General features: G+C 47.6%; 1 protein-coding gene across 1 annotated transcript in view; it reads right to left on the reverse strand.

The window, feature by feature from the left end:
- Positions 1-8,606, reverse strand: part of PDS5B (PDS5 cohesin associated factor B) — a 316,943-nt gene extending 308,337 nt beyond the window's left edge. Inside the window, exon 1 of the mRNA XM_075337338.1 lies at positions 8,416-8,606. The gene's annotated coding sequence lies outside the window, so the exon portion shown is untranslated. The remainder of the gene's footprint in view (positions 1-8,415) is intronic.
- Between the last annotated feature and the right edge of the window lie 3,703 nt (positions 8,607-12,309).

Here is a 12,309-nt window from a genome sequence, read left to right on the forward strand (position 1 = left end):
CTGGGTAAGTGTGAGGGCCCCAGACTTCGCTGCCATACAGGAGGATTGGGGCAATGATGGAATCGAAGATTTTTAGCCAGACCCTCACTGGTGGCTTCAGATGATACAATTTCCTTCGGATGGCATAAAAGGTTTTGCAGGCCTTGTTTTTCAGGGTCTCTATGGCTTGTTTAAAGCTCCCTGACTGGTGAATTTCCAGGCCCAAGTAGGTGTATTTGTCTGTTCCTGTTAGAGTGCAGCCGTTTACGACAAATGAAGGATGCTGGTCAAATCTTCTTTTTCTCTTCTGGAACACCATGATGTTGGTTTTCTTTAGATTGATCGGTAGTGCCCATGTGGAGCTGAATTTCTCCAAAATTTGTAGGTTGTCTTGGAGACCTTTCTCGGTTGGTGACACCAGCAGTAGGTCATCTGCATAGAGCAAGAATTTCACCTGGGCGTCATGGAGTGTGAGACCTGGAGCAGGTGAAGATTCCAGAGCAGCAGCCAGCTCATTGATGTAAATATTGAAGAGCGTTGGACTTAGGCTGCAGCCCTGTCTGACTCCTCGGCTCTGCTGGAAATAAGCCGTTCTTCTACCGTTCACACTCACGCTGCAGAGGTTCTCGGTGTAGGAGCTTTTGATGACATCGTAGGTCTTTCCTCCTATTCCGCTTTCCAGCATTTTTAAGAACAAGCCCGGGTGCCACACTGAGTCAAAGGCCTTTTTAAAGTCTACAAAGCAGGCGTATATCTTCCCATGCTTTGTATTGTGGACGTGGCTCTGAATGAGACTGTGCAGGGTGTAGATGTGGTCCGTGGTGCGGTGGTTTGGCACGAACCCTGCTTGGCTTTTGCTCAGGACATTGTGCTCGGTAAGGAAACTGATGATCCTTTTGTTTAGGATGCTGTTGAACAGTTTTCCCAAGTTACTGCTGACACATATGCCTCTGTAGTTGGCAGGGTCATACCTGTCCCCACTCTTGTGGATCGGTGTAATGAGTCCTTGGTTCCAGGTACGAGGGAAGTAGCCAGCACTCAGCACAATGTTGAACAGTTTAACCATTGCAGCTTGAATTTCTGGTGGGCTGTACTTCAACATCTCTGGGGGGATTCCATCCAGACCACTAGATTTTTTACACTTTATGGAAGTGATTTTCTCTGCAACTTCCTGTAATGTAATTGGTGTGTCCAGTGGGTTTTGGAAGTTTTTGATTTTCTCTTCCATTGCCTTTAGTTTTGATGTTATGTTTTCCTGCTCTTGGCTTAGTCCTTCTTTTGGGATGTCTTTGTAGAGGTCTCTGAAGTACTGGAGCCAGATGTTGCCATTTTGGATATGGGTATCAGTCTTTTTCTTGCTCTTTGTGTCCATGTGGCTCCATATTTCCCAGAAGGAGTTGTCTTGGAGGGCGTCTTGGAGTTGGCTAAGTTTGGTAGAGATGTAGCTCTGCTTCTTCCTCCTGAGGATGGTTTTGTACTGCTTTTGTATGGTGTCATAGGCTTCCCTCAGGTCTGGGTTGTTGGGGTCTCTGTGTTTATTGTTTGAGGCTGTTCTCAGGGTCTTTCGAACGGCTTTACACTCTTTGTCAAACCAACCATTGATCTGCTTTTCTTTTGGCCTCTTGTAGTTGACTTGTTTGAGGTCGGACAATTTGGCCATGGTGTGGAATATTTTGTTGAGGTCTTTTGCAGCTTGATTCACTCCTTCTGGGTTTGACTTGTACTTGTAGCTGTAGAAGTTGTGGAGCATCTCTTGTAATTCCGGTCTGTTGGGAGCCTCTTTATATTTTATTTCTGACGTCTTGGACCATTTATAGGATGGAGGTCGGTTGTAGAGGCTGCTCTGCTGTGGCTTTTGTGTGGATGGTTTCTCTGTAGATTTTATGTACAGGAGAAGTTGGCTGTGGTCTGACAGGTGCGTTTGTGGGGTGACTATGAAGGCGCTAATATTTGCCGGGTCCATATCTGTAATGGCGTAGTCTACTACACTCCTTCCTACATGGGAGTCTAGTGTATATCTTCCCAGTGAGTCTCCCTTTGTACGTCCATTAAGAATATGAAGACCTAAACTTTTACATAAGTTCAGGAGCTTTTTGCCACTTTTGTTGACTGTACTGTCATAGCTGTTTCTCTCTGAGTGTTCTGAGTCGTGACTGTCATTCTCTGCCCCAAATATGTAGATGTTTCCGTCTGTGGTCAGAAAGTCTTTTTCTCTCCCTGTTCTTGCATTGAGGTCTCCAAAGATGAGAACTTTGCCCAGGACCTGATAATGGGTGGCTTCTTCTTGTAAGATCTCAAAGCTGTCTGGATTGAAGTAGGGGGACTCTGGCGGTGGTATATAGGTGGTGCAGAGGTAGACATCGGACTGAGAGGTGAGGATGGAGCTGCTGTTTCTGATCCATATGTGGCTGCCTCCTCTCTTCACTGGTGTGATGTACTGGTGGAGCTCTTCTTTATACCAGATCAATATTCCTCCTGAGCAGCGGCCCTGTTTGATGTTTTTATTTTTAAGGGCAGGGACAGAGATTTCTCTGTATCCGATTGGCACCAGAGATTCGTTTTCAGCTCTGGTCCATGTTTCCAGGAGGATCTGAATGTCTATATTCTTCAGTCTTTGAATAAAGTCGGGGTCATTTGTTTTACATCCAAAGGCCGAGGTGCTCAGGCCTTGGATGTTCCAGCTGCTGATTGTGAATGAGGTCATTTTTTTTTTTTTTTTTTTTTTTTTTTTTCTATATGTATGTATTTTTTCTATATCTATATATATGCTATATGTATGTATGTATGTATGTGTGTATATGTGTGTGTATATATATATATATATATATATATATATATATATATATATATATATATATATATATATATATATATATATATATATACATATATACACACACACATATACACACATACATACATACATACATATAGCGCCAGTCCTTACATATAGGGATCATACACGTTGTATATACAAGCAATCCATACCAGTAGTGATTATACCTTCATTATACAGCTCAAATATAGGTATAAGCAGCCAGTGCTTACCTATAGGGAATATAAATGTATCACAAATAGCTATACAGACAGCTCATACTCATAGGGATCATACATACAAATACAGACAGCTCATATCTATAGGGAATACACACACACACACACACACACACACACACACAAGAAAAGAAAGAATGTTTTAAGGCATGTTTATTTTCTGCAAAATCAAAAGTTTACGTACACTAAGTACCATGCCTTTACCTTTAAACAATATGGGACAGCACATATGATGTTGTCATGTCTTTGGAGGCTTCTTATAGGTTTATTGGTAACATGTGAGTTAGACACACACCTGTGGATGTATTTTTAAGCACTTCTGAAACACACTGCTTCTTTGTGTAGCATCATAGGAAAGTCAAAAGAAATCAGCCAAGATCTCAGGAAGAGAATTGTGGACTTGCACACGTCTGGTTCATCCTTGGATGCAATTTCCAGATACCCAAATGTATGTCAATCATCTGTACAAACAATTATACGCAAGTACAAACAAGATGGGAATGCTCAGCCATCATACCACTCAGGAAGTTGACGGGTTCTGTGTACTAGAGATGAACGTGCTTTGGTCAAACATGTGCATATCAACCCAAGAACAAAATCCCTTGTGAAGATGCTGGCAGAAGCTGGTAAGATAGTGTCATTATCCACAGTGAAATGAGTACTGTATCAACATGGGCTGAAAGGCCACTCTGCCAGGAAGTAGCCATTACTCCAAAAGAAACATAAAAAAAGCAAGATTAATGTTAACAAAGACCTCAATTTTTGGAGACGTCCTGTGATCTGACAAAATTAAAATTCAACAGTTTGGCCAGAATGACCTTATTACGTTTGGACGAAAAAGGGCGAAGCTTTAAACCCCAGGAATCCCATCCCAACTGTGAAACACGGGGGTGGCAGCATCATGTTGTGGGGCTGTTTTGCTGCAGGAGGGACTGGTGCACTTCCTAACATAGATGGCATCATGAGGAAAGAATATTATGTGGCAATACTGAAGCAACCAAGACATCAGCCAGGAAGTTAAAGCTTGGGCGGAAATGGGTCTTCCAAATGGACAACGACCAAAACATACTGCCAAACTGGTTACAAAGTGGCTTAAGGATAACAAAGTTAATCTTTTGGAGTGGCCATCACAAGACCCTGGTCTTAATCCTACTGAAAATGTATGGGCAAAGCTGAAAGGGCCGGTGCGAGCAAGGCGACCTACAAACATGGCTCAATTACACCACTTCTGTCAGGAGGAATAGGACCAAATTCCTACCAACTATTGAGATAAGCTTGTGGAAGAAGATCCAAAATGTTTGACCCAAGTCAAAGTTTAAGGGGAATACACTTGACAACTCATACCTAGAAGGATCATAAACACAAATTCAGTGTGCTACTAAGCGCATGGACTGTGCAGGAACACATCATAGAGGTACCAGCTTCTGAGGAAAATTAAAGGGAACCCGTCACCAGTTTTGGGGCCTATAAGCTGCGACCACCACCCACTGGGCTCTTCTATATACAGCATGTTAGAATGCTGTATAAGAGCCCAGACCGCTGTGTAGAACATAAAAAAAACCCTTTATAATACTCACCTAGAAGCTCGCTCAAGTGCACAACAGTCAGATGGGTGGCGCTGTTCTCCGGGACCGGCGCCTCCTCTTTCGGCAATCTTGGTCTTCCTTCTTCTGAAGCCGGGGTGCATGGCGCATCTGACGTCATACACACAGGCCGGTATTGAGGTCCTGTGCAGATCAAAGTGCACCTGCGCAGGATCTCACTGCCGGCAAGTGTGTATGATGTAGGACGCGTCATGCACGCCGGCCTCAAAAGAAGGAAGACCAAGATGGCCAAAAGAGGAGGCGCTGATGCCGGAGAACAGCACCACCCATCTGTTGGGCACTGGAGCGACCTTCTAGGTGAATATTATAAAGTGTTTTGTATGTTCTACACAGCGGTCTGGGCTCTTATATACAGCATGTTAGATTGCTGTATATAAGAGCCCACTGGTGGTGGCCGCAGCTTATAGGCCCCAAAACTGGTGACAGGTTCCCTTTAAGGAAGACAGACGAGGGGATAGTTAGATTAGTTAGGTAATAGGCCAGTCTAAAGAAATGTAACCACATATACCACATATTTTGTTTATAATCCTCAGGATAGCACCTGTGTATCATAGAAACCACTAATATCCTTAAAAAGAATATTTAGAAGCTCATATTCCTTAATAAATTCATTTTTATTTATAGCAAAAATATTAAAAATACAGATATGGACAGTAGGGTACAGCAAGGAAAGAAGAAATACAACTGCGACTCCCATTCATTGGGGAGAAGGAGAGTGGGGGCCAGCAAAATCCCTCATATATAGAACAGATCCTATTGACCAGGGAGCATAAATATACATACAATTATCCTAAATAGAGTATATAAGGTCTCTGTATGTGTGGAGTTGGGTCAATATTTAATATCCAACATGGTAGACAGACCTAAGGCTGTCAATATCAACCTCACATACTTATTAACCTAGTGGTTTACACAGATAACTCTTAATAGACGTTTCCGTCCTCTAATGACACTATCTCCATGTGGCTGGCACTACTCATATGTGATGAGAAACATTTCATATCATAGACCACCAAGAGTCTAGTATATTATATTTTACCTGGTCCATATCTCTCACTATGATATACCAGGAAGATGTAAAAATCCCTACCCACTGGCTCATAGTCTAAGTCAGCCAGAGTATATTAACCGGCCCACATACAACCATACAGTCAGTAGGCTAAGCTTGGTAGAAGTGCTAAGGCAAGTCCATATCCCTCAAGATGAAATATCAGGGAGATAGGACAATCGCCAGTCTCTGACTCATACAATCTGAGTCAGAGAACAACCATATACACCGGCCAACATCTAGATGGTATATCACATAGACAGTCTCATGTCACCCCCACCCCCACCCATATACACGGGGCAGACAAGTGTATATTATTATTGCCAGTCCTCAGTTCTCAATCTAGCTCAGATGTATGCTGCAGACTGCAGCCACATCCTCCACATATAATAATCAAAACAGCATGTAATATAGCAAGAGTAGTTCGTACAGACCTTACAGTAGTGATTGCGGCTCCCACCCTCCGCGCCTCAATGCGTTTCACCACCTGGGCTTCGTCAGGAGGCGGATACTCACCCCATCCAGCTATCGCTCCTTAAATACTATACCCAGCGTGTGTACATGTGGTGCATAATTAGAATTCCATACTTGTATCGGCGCGGACTTTCTTCCGGCTGGGGGTGTGTAAGGAAATTATCTCACTCCAGCTCCGGCTAGGGGCGGGGCGCGCGCAGGCCCAGCAGCCATGGCAACACGATGCCAAGGCTACTGCGCGTGCGCACGGCCCGCTTCCAGCAGCCGTGTTGTGGAGCAAGGCAACCCCCAGCCTGAATACAGCCGCGCACAGCATGGATAGTGCAGCGGTACAAGTCCTCCTGCACCTGCTTACCACATGTACATAGGCTGGGATCGAGGTCACATATAGTCATAACGGGCAAATCCCCCAATCATTCCTATGCTCAATGTTTTCATACTTATTTAGAAGCCCACAATCATTACCAATAGCATCAAGCAGGTCAAAAAAGAAAGAAAAAAGCAGAGAGAGAGGAGAACACAGATCCAGATGGTGACCATAGACTATTTTGAAAAAAGTCACAATAATAAGGAAAGATATATAAGCAGGGGGAACCTCAGCTGGGTCAGGCGTGTTGTACCGTAGACATACGCATATATATGTATCTCACTCTCACCCTTACTGTCAGTCTCGTATATTAATACCAATCACCTCTAATCATTACAAGTACAGGGATAGAGATTCACAGCATGTCCATACATATACATACCTATGCAACACATCATACTCCATAAGACCAGGACTGGCTTCAGGCCTCAGTCTAAAGAAATGTATCATAGGGCACACTTAAACGATGGATACTGGGAATTAACAGGATTGTTTGGGGCAGCACAGATAGAACTGGTGCAGCACAAGAGAAATCTTGAACCTGGGAGTATGAGGTTTGGATTATAGAGGAGGTCAGTCTTAGGTCATTAGCAGAACAGAGGACCTGTATGGTGATAGACAGATGAGGGAGGAATTTGTGGTTGAGAGTGATAAGTTTATATTGGACTCTGTAGCAGATGGGCAACTAGTGCAATGACTGGCACAGGGTAGAAGCATCGGTGTAACAGTTGGAGAGGAATATGTTCCTCTCTGCTGCATTCAGGATGAAGTGGAGAGGGCTCGAGAGATTAGTAAGAGCAGAGAGTTGCAATAGTCCAGAGAAGAATGAAAAAGAGCGACAATAAGTGTTTTTGCAGAGTCAACGGTAAGAAAAGGTCAAATTCTTAAGATGATTTTGGAGGTGTAGGTGACATGAGCGAGCGATCGGCTGTAGGGAGTGAAGGAGGGATTTGAGTCAAATATAACCCCAAGACAGTGGGTACATTGCTGGGGAGTAATGGTGGAAACACACGGGAATGGTAATATCTGGCACAGGTGCTATGGGGGTAAATGACTTGAGAATCACACACATTTATACCTTCCACACACATAGCCAGTGCTTGCCTATAGGATTTGTACAGCTCACACAAGTTGCCTACAGGCAGACCATAACAGTAGGGATCATACATACAATATATCACATCCACAAATTATATATGTACAGTCCACACAAAACTAAATATAGCCAGTGATCCCCTATACTATAGGATCACATACAGAGCCATTAAAATAGGGATTATACATAAAATTGTTCACAGCTATATACCCAGTCCTCACCTATAGGGACCATCCCTACACCTGTATACAGGGTGCAGACAGCTATGGTATATACAGCGCTCACCTGCAGGGACCATGCCCTGCGCAGTGCCGCCCTGGGTATAATAAATATATATATATATATATATATATATATATATATTAGTACACACTGGGTGACTACTGCAGAGACGGGGGCAATTTTTATATATATATATATTATAGACATATACACACACATCATATAATATATACACATGGCAACTACTGAGGGGACGAAGGGGGGGAGGGGGGGGCAATATATATTACACACCACGTATATTACACTGTGTACAGCCTGCCCTCGTCCCCGAAGTAGCCGCCCTGTATATATACTATACCCTGTGTATATACCGCCCCTCCGCCCGCAGCCCTCTGTATACACCTCTGATGCCCCTGCACAGAGCGGACGCTGCCGCCCCCCATCCCTGCGTCCCTTCCCCGCACGGCGGCTCTGTCCCCCCCGCACTGACACAGCCCCGGGGCCGCTCTCCTCGCAGCCCCCCGGTCCCCACCATTTACCCCTCATAACACAGCCCGACGCCGCCTCTCACCTTCCCTCGCCTGCAGCCCTCTGTGTCGCAATGTACCGGCCCGCACCGACTCCTGTCCGTTCTCTCCACCGTTCGTGTCACCCTTCACCGTGGTTACGGTCCCAGAGCTTCAAAATGGCGCCAATTTGTCTCTGGCGGCTCCAATGGAAGCGGCAGCGGCGGCGACGGGAAGAGCGCGGCCTCAGCGACTGCACAGGGGAGCGGCGCCACCTAGCGGCAGAGCGGGGAAGCGCTGCGGCCCGCCCCTACGTGACGTCACGGGCTGTGAGAGACACAGGAGCCGGCGGAGGTTGTGTGGGACTTCCTGCTGCGCGGAGGAGTCTGGACGTGTGTGATGTGTGTGGCATCTACAGCCGCGAGCGCAGGACACCCGGGCCCCCCATCACACACTGCAACCGAGTGCCCCCATAATAAGCACGCCAGTCACTGCCCCCATAATAAAGCACGTCATCAGTGCACCCACAGGAGAGCAACCGAGTGCCCCCATAATAAGCACACCAGTCACTGCCCCATAACAAAGCACGTCATCACTGCCCCCACAGAGCAGCTAAGTGCCCCCATAATAAGCATGCCAGTCACTGCCCCCACAGGAGAGCAACCGAGTGCCCCCATAATAAGCACACCAGTCACTGCCCCATAACAAAGCACGTCATCACTGCCCCCACAGAGCAGCTAAGTGCCCCCATAATAAGCATGCCAGTCACTGCCCCCACAGGAGAGCAACCGAGTGCCCCCATAATAAGCACACCAGTCACTGCCCCATAACAAAGCACGTCATCACTGCCCCCACAGAGCAGCTAAGTGCCCCCATAATAAGCACGCCAGTCACTGCCCCCATAATAAAGCACGTCATCAGTGCCCCCACAGGAGAGCAACCGAGTGCCCCCATAATAAGCACACCAGTCACTGCCCCATAACAAAGCACGTCATCACTGCCCCCACAGAGCAGCTAAGTGCCCCCATAATAAGCACGCCAGTCACTGCCCCCACAAGAGAGCAACCGAGTGCCCCCATAGTAAGCACACCAGTCACTGCCCCATAACAAAGCACGTCATCACTGCCCCCACAGAGCAGCTAAGTGCCCCCATAATAAGCACGCCAGTCACTGCCCCCACAGGAGAGCAACCGAGTGCCCCCATAATAAGCATGTAATGGGATCAACAATTCAGACTGCATCATTAATGTAGAAATGGATTTGAATATTGCTTCAGCACTTGCCCACAAGGGGGCAGTGTCAGACTGTGCAACCACAAACACAGAGGTGGGAAATCCCCTACTGCAGCTTGTGTGTTTGAACCAGGAAGAAAAAGTGCGGGAAGGTTGTTCAGCTCCGGAGCTCAGCCCGAGGAGAGCTGCGTGTGGTCTCCCTGAACAGAGGGCTCTTTTGCCACCAGAGTCTTGGAGGAATCACCCTGTGGAAGTGGTTTCTGCCATTCCCGGTCTGCAGGACTTTGTTTTCACCAAGGATCTAACCGGACTGCAGAGCATCGCACCCTGAGTGCAAGTGCAGGGGCTGTGATCTCCCTTCTTCTGCTCGGTGTGCCCCGGGACTAAAAGACTGACTAGAATCCGTTACCAGCGGGAGAAGATCAAAGGAAAAGACCGAGGAGCTGCATCCCTTCAGCGCTGCACCGGGACCCATCATCGTGAGACTCCAGGCCTGCGACGTGGGAGCGGCATCTTCTTCCGGGATAGACTGGTACGTGATTGTAGGGAAAGTTAGGGAAAGTTGCCGCCATTTCTTTGTTGTTTTCTTCCTTTCTTTTTGCTGCGTACCCAGAAGGAGTGAAGATCCGGGGACTCCACTATACACATGTGCGCAGATAGTTCGGTTGATTGTATTATAAATATGCTTCCTAGTAAAGAAATGTTACTACCGGTAAAATCTGAGTATGGGGATTTTGTTGGAATAGAGCATACACACACACACCTGCGGCCCTACCACCGGTCGCTTCATGTGGCGTAGTCGGCAGGATGTGTGACCAACAAAATCATCCCCCGGTAGTAACTTATAACCGGACAGCTCCCCCGCCGTCTATTGTCAATCAGGTGAGAAAGTTTGACGGACGGAACTATCCTGTAACTGAATGGACTGAACAACTTATGATAGTGGGGGAAATGTGTAACACCGATCCTAAGACCTTAGCAGAAATGGCCATGCTAACAGAGGGGGAAGCGTGGACGACAGTCAGGCTGGAGACGGTTAGGGGCCAGCGTACGTTGGATGACTTGGTGCGGGTGCTGGAAAACACCTATGGGCCGACCACATATGCGGGAACATTGCGCTATATGTTCTTCCGGCGTACTCAGCTCGAGTCGGAGGACATTCCGCAATATGCCAATGCCCTTCAAGTGCTGCTAGAACAAGCCTGTAGAAAAGAAGAACAGATAGCTAGTACGGGTGCCCGTGACCTGGTGTTGAGAGATCAGTTCGTGACCGGATTGAGAGACCCGTACCTTAACCGCTCATTGCAAGATCTACTCCGGACAAATCCGGCCTTTACGTTCGCTGAGGTCAAACAAGAAGCTATAGAACGTTCAAGGGGACCTGTCGTGGAGACACAGACATATACCGCGGCTTGCAGGTCCATATCTGGTATCGGGACCCCGAACAGCAACACGGAAGAACTGAAGCAGATGGTGGCAGAGTTGCAGAAACAGGTGTTACAGCTCACCCTAGACCAACAGGCGGGCCGGCAAGCGAGACAACAACCCAGCCGGCCGATGGGAAGATGCTGGACATGCGGCGACCCCCGCCATAGAGCAAACCGTTGCCCCCAGAACTTTCAAGTTCATCCACGGTCCGATCTACCAGAACCAGCAAGTCATGTCCCACAACAGCGGCCGCCTTTAAACTAGACGCCCCTGCCAAAGAGGCTCACTCGGCAGGGGAGGCCAAAGAGAGGGGTGTGGGAAAACAGAGCCAGCCACGGAGCAAACTTGCATCAAATAGCCCCACCCTGGAAGTATTACTGGAAGGGATCGCCGTACAAGGGTTAATGGATACTGGGTCTCAGGTATCCACCATCTCCGAGCAGTTCTACGAAGAATGTCTAAAGCCGCGGGTTGCCTATGACCCTGATACCGCCATCAAGATCAAAGCAGCCAATAATCTACCCATTCCGGTGACGGGAGTTGCCTGGATGAACACTGAAATCTGTGGCCAAGATCTCGGGAAGAGAGGGATAATCGTGGTCAGGGAAGGCTTTGGATCAGAAACGCCCATGATTATTGGGATGAACATCTTGAAAGACCTGAATCTGGTGTTGTTTACCAAGAGGGGGCCCAAGTGCTGGCAAGAAGTGACCGCACATAGGGCCACCCGCCGTGCCTTTCAGCAAGTGGTCCGGACCTGCAACCTCCAGCGAATGACCGAAGAACAACTGCCGCTGGCCACGATCACTGTACCCCGCCATACTAGGATCACCTTACCGGCTGGGAAAGAGACAGTTATCTCACTACCCCTTAGCACCACGAGACAGCTTGAAGGCGTGGAGGTGCTGATTGAGCCGCGCACCCCGAAGGAAGGGAAGCTGAATCCACTAGTCGCTCGAACTCTAGCAGTAGTGAGAAAGGGAAGAATTCCTGTCAGGCTGGGCAACACGGCTAACGTGAGCGTTGACCTAGAAGCCGGGACACAGCTCGCCCGAGTCTACGCTCTAACCGAGGAGGTGAACCCTATGAGCCCCCTCCAGTTTGTACCGTCTACAGAGGGAGAATGGACAGTGACGGTCTCTGCCATGGCCGCTGTCGCGGGTGACACCAACGCGGGGCGAGAACTACGAGAGAAGTGTCAGTTGGACGTATCCCAATACTCCAAACGGGAGGTGTCCCAGGTGGAAGAGATACTTCAAGAGCATCAGGCGTCCTTTGCCCGGCATGACACTGACTTTG

The sequence above is a fragment of the Anomaloglossus baeobatrachus genome, chromosome 2 (genome assembly GCF_048569485.1).
Source record: "Anomaloglossus baeobatrachus isolate aAnoBae1 chromosome 2, aAnoBae1.hap1, whole genome shotgun sequence".
NCBI classification, from domain to species: Eukaryota; Metazoa; Chordata; class Amphibia; order Anura; family Aromobatidae; genus Anomaloglossus; species Anomaloglossus baeobatrachus.